Source organism: Macrotis lagotis, chromosome 1 (assembly GCF_037893015.1).
Source record: "Macrotis lagotis isolate mMagLag1 chromosome 1, bilby.v1.9.chrom.fasta, whole genome shotgun sequence".
In the NCBI taxonomy this organism is placed as follows: Eukaryota; Metazoa; Chordata; class Mammalia; order Peramelemorphia; family Peramelidae; genus Macrotis; species Macrotis lagotis.
Window position 1 is genome coordinate 741,458,958 of NC_133658.1, and position 14,180 is coordinate 741,473,137.

Sequence of the window (14,180 nt, forward strand, 5' to 3'; positions counted from 1 at the left end):
ATAATTGGGAAAATGGTTAGATTGAGCTAATATAATAAAAATGGCAATTCTACCCAAATTAAATTACTTATTCAGTGCCATGCCAATCAAACTACCAAATAACTACTTTACTGAGCTAGAAAAAGTAATTACAAAATTCATCTGGAGCAACAAAAAAGGCAAGAATAGCAAGGGAACTGATGAAAAAATGTGAAGGAAGGTGGCCTAACTCTAGAAAAATCTAAAACTATACTAGAAAGTGGCAGTCATCAAAACTGCCTGGTACTGGTCAAGAATTAGAGCAATGGGTCAATGGATTAGAATATGTTTTAAAGAAACTGCAGTAAATGACTATAACAATGTACTATTTGACAAACCCTAAGACATCAACTTCTGAGATAAGAATTCACTACTTGACAATAATTGTTGGGAAAACTGGAAAATAGTATGGCAAAAACTAGTCACAGATCCATATCTCACACCCTATACCAAAATAAGGTCAAAATGGAGGGGCGGCTAGGTGGCATAGTGGATAAAGCACCGGCCCTGGAGTCAGGAGTACCTGGGTTCAAATCTGGTCTCAGACACTTAATAATTACCTAGCTGTGTGGCCTTGGGCAAGCCACTTAACCCCGTTTGCCTTACAAAAAAAACCTAAAAAAAAACAAACAAAAAAAATAAGGTCAAAATGGGTACAGGATTTAGACATAAAAAGCAATACTATAGATAAATTAATAGACCAAAAATGCTCTATCTGAACTATAGAAAAGGGATAAATTTACAACCAAACAAGAATTAGAGCACATTATAAATTGAAAAATGAATGATTGTGACTATATTAAATTTAAAAGTTTTTACACTAATAAAATCAATGTTGCCAAAATTAGAAGGAAACCAAAAAGCTGGGAACAATCTTCACAACCAGGATTTCTGATAAAGGTCTCATTTTTAAAATATATAGAGAATTGAATCAGATTTTTAAGATAATAAATCATTCCCCAATTGATAAATGGTGAAAGGATATGAAGAGACAATTTTCAAATGAAGAAATTAAAACTACATATAATCATATGAAAAAATGCTTCAAATCACTATTGATTAGAGAAATGCAAATTAAAACAATGGGGCCTCATCTCACATCTATCAGATTGGCCAAGATGAGAAAAAGGGAAAATGACCTATGATGGACAGGTTGTGGGAGGACTGAGACAGTGATGCTGCTGGAATTGTGAATGGATCCAAACTTTCTGGAGAGTAATATGGAACTATGCTCAAAGAGCAATAAAACTGTTCATACCATTTGGCCCAGCAATTCCAATTCTAGGTCTATATCCAGAAGAAATTATAAAAAAATGGGAAAAGTCCTACATGTTCCAAAATATTCGTAGTAGCTCTTTTTCTAGTGGCAGAGAATTGGAAAATGAGGGGATGCCCATCAATTGGGCAATGGCTAAACAAGTTACGGTACATGAATACTATGGAATATTATTGTTCTATAAGAAATCATGAATGGGTAGGATTCTAGAGAAGCATGGAATAACCTCTTGGATCTGATGCTGAACAAAGAAAGTAGAGCCAAGAGAACAATGTACACATCAACAACATTATGAGATGAGCAACCTTGATAGAAGCAGCTCCTCTCAGCATTCCAGAGAGCTAGGACAACTGTATTTGACTGATTATGAACTATATTATCCACAACCAGAGGAAGAAAAACAAAACAAAACAAAACATATAGAAAAAAAATCCTTTCTAATCTGATGTACACTTTATAATAATTATGTCTTATGTATCTCTTTCCCTTAATTCTAATTCCTCATGCCAAAAATTACTAAATTGTAAACATGTTTAACAAAATATGTATGTAAAATGTTAACCTAACTGATCCCTGCTGTGGGGAGGGGGGTGGGAAGGGAGGGTGGAGGGAAATTTTTTAACTTGGAAATAGGCATGTGCATATTGATGAAAATAAATGTTTTTAAAAAATTAAAAAGAAGTAAAAAAATACTTTTTCACAAACATGATTAGAAGGAAAGTAAGAATCTGGGAAACAATCTTTATAATGATTGTCTCTGGTAAAGGCCTCATTTCTAAAATATATAGATACTGAGTCAGATTTAGAAGAATAGAAATCATTCTCCAATTCATAAATGGTCAAAGGATGTGAACAAGCAGTTTTCAGAAGAAAAGATCAAAACTATCTATAGGCATATTAAAAAGTTTTCTAAATCAATTTTGATTAGAAAAATACAAATTAAACCAACTCTTAGGAACCATCTTATTCCAATCTGTGACAAAAATAGGAAATAATAAATGTTGGAGAGGATGTGGGAAAATTGGAACACAATTAAGTCAGCATTGGGTGGAGTGTTGAACTGATCCAATTATTTTGGAGAGCAGTTTAGAACTTTGAACTAAGGGTAACTAAACTATGATTCAGCAAATACCACTTCAGGTCTATATCCCAAAGAGATCATTTTTTAAAAAAGGGAAAAGAATCTATATGTGCAAAAATATTTATAGCAGTCCTTTTTGTAGTGGAAAAAGATTGGAAATCATTGGGATGCCTATCAATTGAGAAATGACTGAAGAAGCTGTGGTATATGAATGTAATGAAATACTATTGTGCTAGAATAAATGAAAGACTTGTATGAACTGATCAAAGTGAAAGGAGCTCTTTGCAGCAACACAATGATCCAAGACAAGTTCAAAGGACTCACAAAGGAAAATGTTATCCATATCCAGATAAAGAACTGATGAATTCTGAATGAAGATTAAATCATGCTTTTAATACTTTTTATTCTTTTTTCATAGTTTTTTTTTTACTTTTAATCTGCTTCTTCGTTCACAACTGTGACTATTATGGAAATATGTTTTACATGATTGCCCACCAAATTGCCCACAATTTTTGGAAGAGTTATAAGGAGGACAGAAAGGAGAAAAAAATGGAACTCAAACTCTTGTAAAAATGAATGCTAAAAAGTGTCTTAACATGTTATTGGGGAAAAAATTAAATTCTATTTAAAACAAAAACAGCAATAATGGCCAACCCTCTCTTGATTCAACCACACTTGCTAATATTTCTAGGCTAAGTTAATTGAGAAAACTATTTGCATTATCTCTTTATCCTCTTCTCTCTTTTGATTCTAAACCCTCTGCAATTTGACTTCTATCTTTATCAATCACTGATATGTTGTTGTGTAATCATTTTTCAGTCGTGTCTGACTTTTCATGACCCTATTTGGAGTTTTCTTGGCAAAGATACTAGAGTGGGTTTCCCGTTTTCTTTTTCAACTCATTTTATGGAAGAGAAACTGAGGTAAATAAAGTTAAGTGAACCTTGCCCAGGGTCACACAGCTAGTAAGTGTCTGAGTCTAAATTTGAACTCAGGACTTCAGACCCAGAAGTTTATCCATTTTCACCATCTAGATGCCAAAGTTATCAGTGATCTATTAATTGATTACTCAGTCCTTTTTGACCTCTCAGCAGCATTTGATACTCTTGATCATCCACTCCTCCTAGATATTCTCTCCTCTCTAAATTTTCATGACATTGTCCTCACTTGGCATTCCTACATATCTGATTGCTCCTTCTCAGTTTCCTTTGCTGGATCTTCATACCCACTAAGCATGGATAACCTGGGGCAGCTAAGAGGTGAAGTGGAAAGAGCACCAGCTCTGGAGTCAGGAGTACCTGAGTTCAAATCTGGCCTCAGACATTTAATAATTACCTAGTTGTGTGGCCTTGGGCAAGCCACTTAACCCCATTGCCTTGCAAAAAAAAAAGGACCATGGATAACCTTCAAGGCTATATCCTGAGCCCTCTTCTTTTTTTCCTCTATAATCTTTCCTGGTGATCCCATTAAGTCCTATTGCTTCAATTATTTAACTATAAATTATTCCCATATCTATATATCCAGCCCTAATCTCTCTTCTGAGTTCATTTTATATCCTGTAAGCACCTAAAACTAACACATCCAAAGAAAAACTCATGATCTTTCCCCCAAAACTGTCCCTTTTCTCCCAATTTTCCTATCACTTTTACAGATTCCCTCATCTTCCTAGTCACCAATCTCTCTACTTCAATGTTATTTTTGATTCCTCATTAGCATTCCTTCCACATATCCAATATACTGTGAAGTCTTAGTTTCATTTGTACAACATCTCCTGAGCATATCCCCTTCTTTCTATTCACTATCGGGTGTACTGTGCTTAGCACAAGATCTGATATATAGTAAGTACTTAATCAATATTTGTTGACTGACTATAGTCACTGGCTAGAATGGAGAGATGGAAAATGAAAGATAATCTACCTTAGATGATAGATGGGAATCATATTGTGAAAGATTTTAAATGGCTAGCAAAGGTATTTGTATTTTATCTTGGACGTACTAGGAGTACTAGGGAGCCACAAAAGCTTCTTGAGCATGAGTAACATTATGAGACTTGTGTTTTAGGATTATCAGCTTTAAGAATAATATCTATATGGAAGATAGATAGAACAAGGAAAAGCCTGGAGGCAAAAAGAACAATTATGAAGCTGTTGCAGTGAGAATGCAAATTTCAAATATCTGGGCAGAAGGAGAGGTTGGGATTGTCCAGTGGACAGTTGACTGTGTGGGACTGGAGCTAAGGAGAGAAACTAAGTTTGGACATGTAGGGGGAGTCAAACTCAAGGGAGCTGATAAGATCACTAAGAGTGAATATTGAGAGAAAAGAGAAGATGCTATGGTCCTGGAGCATGTAGAAAGAGGGTCTGAAAAATGAATGATGATCCAGGAATGGAGACTGAAAAGGAATAAAGGAATCAGGCAGGGAAGAGAATCAAGAGAGAATATCCAGGAGGATGGTGGTCAACAATGTCATATGCTATAACTCTCTTCTCCTCAGAGAGAGATGAAAGAATATGGGTGCAGATTGCTGATTACATTGTTGATTGTGGCCATGGTATCAGTTGCTTTTGTTGAACTGCTTTTCTTTATTACAAGGGAGAGTTACATGCTGGATGGTGGTTATTTTCACATATTAGTCAAAAGGTATTAATTAAACATTTTTAAAAACAAAAGAAGGTCCTTTTTTTTCCCCCCTCTTTCCCTCCCATTTCACCCAAAGCCAGGGTATGGGTAGAAACAAGAAGTGGGGTTGGTGGATGTCAAGTTCCCAAGAGAAGCACAACAACACTTCTTTGCTCTGACCCTCTGGAACTGAAGCCCAAGCATGAACAAACTTTTTGTCATTAGATAAATCTTCCTCTTTGTTTCTGCTGTGCCTCACTACAGCTACTACACTGCACTGTTTGACTCTTTGTCTAGTCACAAGTATATAAATCAAGATTCAACCACACATGTGTTTAACCTCCCTCCTTTCTTGGAAGGTTTCTCTTGTCTGTAGTCTACTCTGTTTTACTCCAGGCACCCACAAGTTAGAGGCTAGTTTGGTCAGATTGACAGTAAGTACGCAGATACATTAGTCTTGGTCCATTGTTATAAGAACAATGAAGGAGGCATGGCATCAGTAAACATGGGCAGAGCCAATAAAAATTTGGCAGACCAAACTGGATAACCATAGCCCAAATAATATTTGAGATCTATCTTTGAGGTTTTTACTCTATGTTGTATCTTTACTATAATCCTATAACTAACTCTGGAAAGAAATTTGTTATAAGGAGATTTTATTTTGGATTCCATTCAGGGAAATTTAGATACTGAAAGAGCAAAAGTATTCTTAGTTTTGTCATCTATAAGACAGGCCACCAATCTAGACTCCAAGGGCATCCCATCTAATATTCCATAGCTAGACTGAAACACTTTTAAATGCTTCATAAACATCCATTTCTTTACCTAACTTTTCATTCTCCTCACTCTCCCTAGTATTAGTTTAAATGAATTAGTCTAATTAAGACAGAGATACGAATATGCAATTATTAAGTACTTTTTTATGCCAAGTCTTCTGTTAAACTAGGGATATATAAAAATAAGCAAGTAAGTCCCTATCCTCAAGGCATTGACATTCCAATGAGGGCACACAATGCATAACCAGGAGAGGATCACATACTCATCACATGGTTTGGAGATCACTGGGAAGTAAAATGAAGATCTACATTAATACAAGGTAAGTTGAAAGTTGATTTATCAGAACCCAAGTTGATTCCATGGGAATGGATTCCCACTTTCAGGGGAAGATGATGTCCTGAGTGGAAAAGAACCAGTTTCAAGATGACCTAGAAGTGAAATGAAATCAAAAACCTTTTGAATTGCCTTTAATTTTGGGCAAAAGACTGTTTTCAAAGTGGTGAGATACATTTTTAAAAACCTACTTTTTTAAATTATTTTTTTCCTACTTCTACCTTCCATCATTAAAAAGGTCAGAGGAAGAGGAAGCTAGAAAACAAAACTAACAGGGTATAGGAAATAATGTGTGATCTAAAGATATTCAGATTAAAGAATTCAGTTAGAGATTGAACATGGGAAAGATAAATTTGGGAGAAAAATATAGTTTTTTTTAGAAGTTTCCAAGCTGAGAGTAGTCAGCATAAGTTAATGCTAAAATATTTATTAAATATTTTTCTTTTTTAAACTCTACCTAATAGTATTTTCTTTTCCCCCCATTTATATGCAAAGATAGTTTCCCACATGTATTGTGGTAAGATTTTGAGTTTTAAATTTTTCTCCCTCTCTCCCCTCTCCCTCCCCTCCAGGACAGCAAACAGTCTGCTACAGGTTAGACATGTACAATCATGTTAAACATATTTCCACATTAGTCATGTTGTGAAAGAAGCAGAAGAACAAAAGGAAAAAACCACAAGGGGGAAAAAAACCCCACAAAAACAAAAACAAAGTGAAAATGCTATGTCTGGTCTGCATTCAAACTCCATAGTTCTTTCTCTGGTTGTGAATAGCATTTTCCATCATGAGTCTTTTGGAATTGTCTTAAATCACTGTATTGCTGAGAAGAGCTGGGTCTATCATAGTCGATTATTGCACAATGCTGACTATTACTGTGTACAATGTTCTCCTGATTTTGTTCACTTCACTTAGCATCAGTTCAAATAGTCTTTCCAGTTTTTTTCTGCAATCTCTTTCATCAATCCTTATAGCACAATAGTATTCTAATTACATTAGTATACCCAACCTGTTCAGCCATTCCCCAAATGATGGGCATCCCCTCAATTTACAAATTTTGCTACCACAAAAAGAGCTGCTATAAATATTTTGGTACACCCTGCACAACTTTCCCCCTTTTTATTATTTCTTTGAGATACAGACCTAGTAGTGAAATTGCTAGATCAAAGGGTATGCACATTTTTATAACATTCTGGGAATAGTTCTAAATTTCTTTCCAGAATGGTTGAATCAGTTCACAATTCCATCAACACTGCATTAGTGTTCCTTTGAAAATGAAGGACAAATATAATTAGTATTCTAATTTTTCTACATCTCAAATATTCATTATTTGCCTTTTCTGTCATATCAGCCAATATGATAGGTGTGAGATGAGACCTCAGAAAACTTGAGAAACAGTCTCCAGGCCTTGATACTGAGCCATCAACAAAGTAAAGTGCCTGAGGGGAGATATTTTCCTCTTATTATTTTATGTAACATACATGTAATATGGAAGAGACATACCATCAAACACCCTTCAGAGAGAAGTCTCCCAGGTATTCATACAATAATTGATCCTGAAGGTTCATTTGGGTCTTAGCTGCCTAATGTAGTCATACAGAAAGACTCCAGGGGGCAGAGCCAAGATGGCAACAAGAAGGGATCGAGTCTTAGGAGCTCTCTGATAAAACTCATCAGCTAAGGACTCTAACTAAACTTTCAAGAGACAGAACCCACAAAGGGACCCAGTGAGGCAGTTCTCCTACTCAAGGTAACCTGGAAAAGAGCAGAAAGGCTCTGCTACCCCTGGATTGGAGAGGCAGCCTGCCAGAGGGGTGGCCTGCCAGAGCCAAAGAACTTCAGCCTCCCAGAGGCAGCCACAGGGCGCTGGGAGCCTCAGCTCACAGCAGTGGGGAAGTCTCCAGAGCTGCACCCCGAGGAGCACCGGGCACAAAGTGGGGAAACAGCGGGGGACCTCTGCCAGAGCAAGCCCATGAAGCCCAGCCCTCGGGGCACACAGGGAGCAGCTTGGTCTTTCTGCAGCCCAGAGCCGGAAACAGAAGAAGGTGGAGCCAGTAAGCAGGAGCATCCAGGGCATGAGCCCATTGAGCTGAGGGAGGGGAGTGAAGAGAAACTTTGAGCTCTGTCCTCTGCCCCTGGAACAGGAATCTGGGGCTCTGACCACATTCAGATCCTGATCCCAGTCTAGTCCCCCCCCCCCATAGAACAGCAGGGCCCCCTCCACCTCAGCCCCATGGCAGAGGGGGGCACATATGGTCATTCACAGACCAGGAGGGAGGACAGAGCCTCACACACTGAGACCCTTGTGGGAGTGTCCCAAAAGCTCAAGAAACACCCCAAACCAGGTCCAGGCTGGGAAAATGAGCAAGCAGAGAAACAAAAAGAAGACTATTGAGAAATATTTTGCAAATGAGCCCAAGAAGGACCAAAATACTCAGTCTGAAGATGAGGAAGCACAAGCTCCTGCATCTAGACTCCAAAAAAAAACAGAAATTGGGCTCAGGCTATGACAGAGCTCAAAAAAGACTTTGAAAATCAAATGAGGGAGTTGGAAGAAAAGCCTGGGAAAAGAAAGGAGAGAGATGTAGGAAAAACATGAAAATGAAGTCAGCAGCTTAGTCAAGGAAATCCAAAAAAAAAAAATGCTGAAGAAAATAGCACGCTAAAAACCAGCTTGGGTCAAATGGATAAAACAGTTCAAAAAGTTATTGAGGAGAAGAATGCTTTAAAAAGTAAAATTAGCCAGATGGAAAAAGAGATAAGAAAACTCTCTGAGGAGAACAAATCCTTCAGACAAAGAATAGAATTCAGGGAGACTGATGAATTTACCAGAAATCAGGAATCAATACTTCAAAACCAAAAAAATGCAAAATTAGAAGAAAATGTGAAATATCTCATTGAAAAAACAACTGATATGGAAAACAGAGTTAGGAAAGATAATTTAAAAATTATTGGAATACCTGAAAGTCATGATCAGGAAAAGAGCCTTGACATCATTTTCAAAGAATTACTACAGGAAAATTGCCCTGATATTCTAGAAGCAGAGGGCAAAATAGAAATGGAGAGAATCCACCGATCCCCCAGAGAAAGAGATCCCAAAAAACCAACCCCTAGGAATATTATAGCCAAGTTCCAGAATTCCCAAGTCAAAGAGAAAATATTACAAGCAGCCAGAAGGACACAGTTCAAATATTGTGGAGCTGCAGTCAGGATCACACAGGACTTAGCAGCAACTACATTGGAAGCTTGTAGGGCTTGGAATACAATATACTGGAAGGCAAAAGAGCTTAGAATGCAGCCAAGAATGAACTACCCAGCAAGGCTGAATGTCCTCTTCCAGGGAAAAAGATGGACTTTCAATGAACCAGGGGAATTTCAAATGTTTCTTTTGGAACGGCCAGAGCTGAACAGAAGGTTTGATCTTCAGATACAGGACTCAGATGAAGCATAGAGATTGGAGGAGAAGGGGGAAATATGAGGGACTTAATGAGGATGAACTGCATGTATTCCTGAATGGAAAAATGACACTGATAATACTCATATGAACTTTCTCAGTTAATAGAGCAGGTAGAGAGAGCTTTTATAGTTGAAGCACAGGAGAAAGCTGAATTCAAAAATAAAATATGGTGTAAAAATGGAGTCAATAGAAAAAAAGGGAAATGGAATGGGAGAAAGGAAAAGGAGAGGGGGAATAGTCCAAGATATTTCACATAAGATTTTTTTTATTACAATGAGCTGTTGCAATGATATGGAAGGGGGGAGGCAAGGGGGAATGAGGGAACCTTTGCTCTCATCAGAGATGGCTAGGAGAGGAAACAGCCTATATACTCAATGGGGTATAGACATCTGGAGTAAGAAGGAGGGGGGAGCAGGGGGAAGGGGTGGGGATGTGAATAAAGGAGCAGAGGATGGACCATGGGGGGAGAGTGGTCATATATAGCACATTTTCTTTCTTACTTCTTGCAAGGGGCTGGGATTGGAAGGCCTGCCCAGGACCATGGGGCCAGGTGGATTCTGGGCCTAAGGGGTGGTATGGGGGCTCAGGGCTTCTTGGCTCCAGGACCAGGGATCTGTCTGCTGAGCCAGTCAACGACCCTATAGCAGAGTCAGAGTGGAAGGAAAGAGAAAATATAGTACATGGTAGTGGAGAAATAAGAAAGGAGGGAGTTGAGATCAGCAATGGCAATGGTGGAAAAATATGGAAGTAACTTTTGTGATGGACTTATCATAAAGAATGAGATCCACCCATGACAGAGTTGTTGGTGTTGGAACAAAGACTCAATCACATTTTTTGTTATTTTTATTTGGGGGAGGGTGCAGGGCAAGTGGGGTTGGGTGGCCTGCCTGGGCCACATAGCAAGGTGATCTATGGGTGTCTGGGGCTGGATTTGGACCCAGGTGCTCCTGGCTCAAGGGCCAATGCTCTGTCTGCCACCCAGCCACCCCTACTATTATTACTATTTTATTTTATTTTGGGTCTTTTTTTCTTTTTTTTTTGGTTTTTGCAGGGCAGTGGGGATCAGGCGGCTTGCATGTCACACGGCTGGGTGATTGTTGGGTTTACGAGGCTGGATATGGGCTCGGGTGCTGGTGGCTCCAGGGCTGGTGCTTTGTCCATTGCGCCACCTGGCCATACCTACAATTATTACTATTATTTTTTTAATTTTAATTTTTTTCTCTCCCCTTTACTTTTTTCTCCCAAGCAAGTCTGTCTATATTCATGGGGGAGGAGGGGTATTTTGTTTACTTGTAAACAAGAATATTTTATTAATGTAAAAAAACATTTGTACAAAATGAGAATAAAAAAATAAATTAAAAAAAAAACAACAACAAAAATCTTCATATGACATGGACTCAAGGATTTTCACCATCCTGTCCTCTAGACACTCCTTAATAAATCAATAGACTTTAAAAAAAAAGAAAGACTCCAAAGCATCATCAGTAAATCTAAAACCCAAAAAAGGAGGAATGTCTTTCCTCATTAAATCCATCATTCTATATAACCCTCTATTCACCCAATGTACCAATGTAATGTAGCTTAGATGCAAGCAGTCCAGTGCTACCTTTTGTAAAGGGCAGAATTCTTTAACTCTCCATCTACCATAGCCAACATATTGACATGCAGTCCAAGATATTTGAGTATACTAGTTAAAGCAGGTTTTCACTGTTTTGTGGATTATCTAATTTGCCACGAGGGTCCAACTAAGAAAAGACTTCATCCTTTCATTGTAGTAAATTCCATAAGGAACCTCAAAAGGCAATTTTTAATCTTGAGTTAAGTTGTGTATATAATTAGAAGTTAAACAGATATATTCTGTCATGACACACTGCTCTTGGATATTTCCACAATTTACCCTCAAATACCAATCCTCCTGACTTGTCTTGTCACTGGACTTTGATAACTCTGGAAGAGAGTGAAGCTGTTCACTCAGCATAACTCTGTGAGCAAGTAAGTCTACAGAAAATGAAGGAATAACAACAACTGATCCATCAACTCCTAATTAAAAAAGAAGCAGGATTAAGGTCAATTAAGGTGGATATAAAAGGATTAAGAGAATTAAAATATATGGAGCAGAACCTGCTGAGGAAGAATTAGGAAGGAAAAAAAAATATTTTATCCTAGTACTAAGGATAAACCAAGGTTCAAAACCTCAACAAAATAAGGAAGAAATATACAATGACTTATATTGGGCAAATCATTTAACCTTATTTGCCTCAGTTTCCTTCCCTGTAAATTGAACTAGAGAAGGAAATGACAAATCATTCCAGTATCTTTGCCAAGAAAATCCCAATAGGGTCAAATATAATTGAAAAACAACTGAACAACAACCCATCCTCAGTTTACAGATATGGAATTGAGGTCAAGAGAAACTAAGTACCTTGCCCAGTCATTTGCATATATTTTGGAAAAGGGCTTCCAGCAAACATTTGGATATCTGTGTCAGCATGAACTTGCCAGTTGATAATGTATACAACTATATACTTGATATTTTATTCTAATTTATTTACATAAGCTAGCAATTTAACCTGTTAAACAGGAGGAATTTTTTTCAAGAAAAAAAAGAACATTATCCCTGTTGTTTGTCATTGGATGGCTCAAATAACCCAATTTGGTGAATGGGCATTGAAAGAAGGAAAATGCCAGATTGTGTGACCCACCCAAATGACTAAGTGGAGTGCCTTTACCATTGTATCAAGGATCTGGTTCTGAAGGACATGGTAACTACTATGGGAATGAAGGATTTCTACAAAAAGTGATGAGAAAAACATATGAGCAAAGCACTCTGATCTGCAAAAGATGAAATGTTTCATAAAGACATAAGAAAATAAAGAGAATTTCAAAAAAAGCTTTTAAGGAACTCGTTTCCTCTAATTAGGGCTTTTGTCAGTGTGTAGTATCCAATATTGTTTTCTGTTAACCTTGAGTCATTAAGCATTTAGGGATGATATGTTTTGCATAGTGTAAACGAAACTTTTAAGGAGATAACATTCTCATTCTCCTGACAACTAGTTTGAAGGTAAAAATATACTTGTAATAAAACAGTAATATTTTGGTCCTTAAGACTGCTATTAAGGAAGAGTAGACCTCTTTACACCAGGCAAGGCCTGGACTCACCTCAAGGAAAGTTGGTTCCTCATTTACCTGCTCAGAATCAGTCACCAGTTTCTAACCTATTTTCTTTAGGAAGATCTGGATCATTAATTCAGATCATAGAACTGAAGCAGAAAGGAGTCCAAGAGGTCATCTCATCCAACTCTCTCCCTTTAACAGAGAGAAAACTGATAAAGAGTAAGATAATATTCAATTAATCATTCATTCATTCATCTGTTGATTATTGATGTAGACAATGGTTTGGGTATGGTAAACCATGAGAAGTTTTCCACTTGGTCTCATTGATTGTGACACATTTGACAACAGAAATGAAGTCCAGTTATACATATATATATATATATATATATATATATATATATATATATATATATATATGAATATACTATAGAGTATCTGGATAGAAAGAAAAAAACAATAAGGACTTTGGGAACAAGACAACAAACTTGACACAGAGGCATGATATTGTAGCAGTGAAAGACTTCAATTGTCCAGATATCTTATAAAAAGAACTCTCTTTCTCTCTGTCTCTCTTTCTCTTTGTCTCTGTATTTCTCTGTCTTTCGCTCTCTCTTTCTCTCCCTCTCTGCCAAAAGTAAGAATGTTAATAATTTCTTATAGTTATAGTTTCTTTAAGAGATGAAGGAGCCAAAGAAGGAAAATTCTATTGTGAATATGGTTCTCACTAATTGAGATTCTCACTCATTGTTGCAGGGATGAAAATGATGGCAATCTGGAGGGAAATGCTACAAATTTTCTAAAGTTTGTGATAGAGGAGAGAAAATTTGGCATTTTATGACATGCACCCTAGACATTTTAAAAGCAGATTTCAAAGAGTTCAGAGAAAGATCAGTAAAATTCTATAGAATAAACTCTACAGAGGAAGTAAATATAAGAAGGATGGGAAATGCTCAAGAATGAAATTCTTAAGTCACAAAGAGAAATAATTTCAATGAGGAAAAAGGAAACTTATTTGAAAAGAGTACAAAAAAGGAATTCATTCTCCAAGATTAAAAAAAAAATAAAAAGTTGGAAGCAAGGCAAGGTAATAGGATGACTATAAAAGCATAGCTTGTTCCCATAAAAATAGACAACCAATCAGTCAATACAGTTATTAAACATTTGGTATATAGATACTGTGCTAATCTCTGGTATTAAAAAAAGAGGCAAAAGTTATTCTCTGCTTTTCACAGTCTGATGAGGGAGACAATAAGCAAACAAATATGTGCAAATAAGTTACATACAGGATAAATAGGAACTGATTAGGAGAGGGGAGGCACATCAATTAAGAGGAATTAGAAAGGACTTCCTGTCAAAGATGAGGTTTTAGTTGGGATTTATAGGAAGTCAGGAAAGCTAGTAGATAGAGCCAAGAGATAATGTTCATGGAGCAGCAAAGAGGTGGACTGAAGTGGAGAGAAAGGTGTAAGAAGACTGAAAAGGTAGAAAGGGTTTTGAATGACAAACAC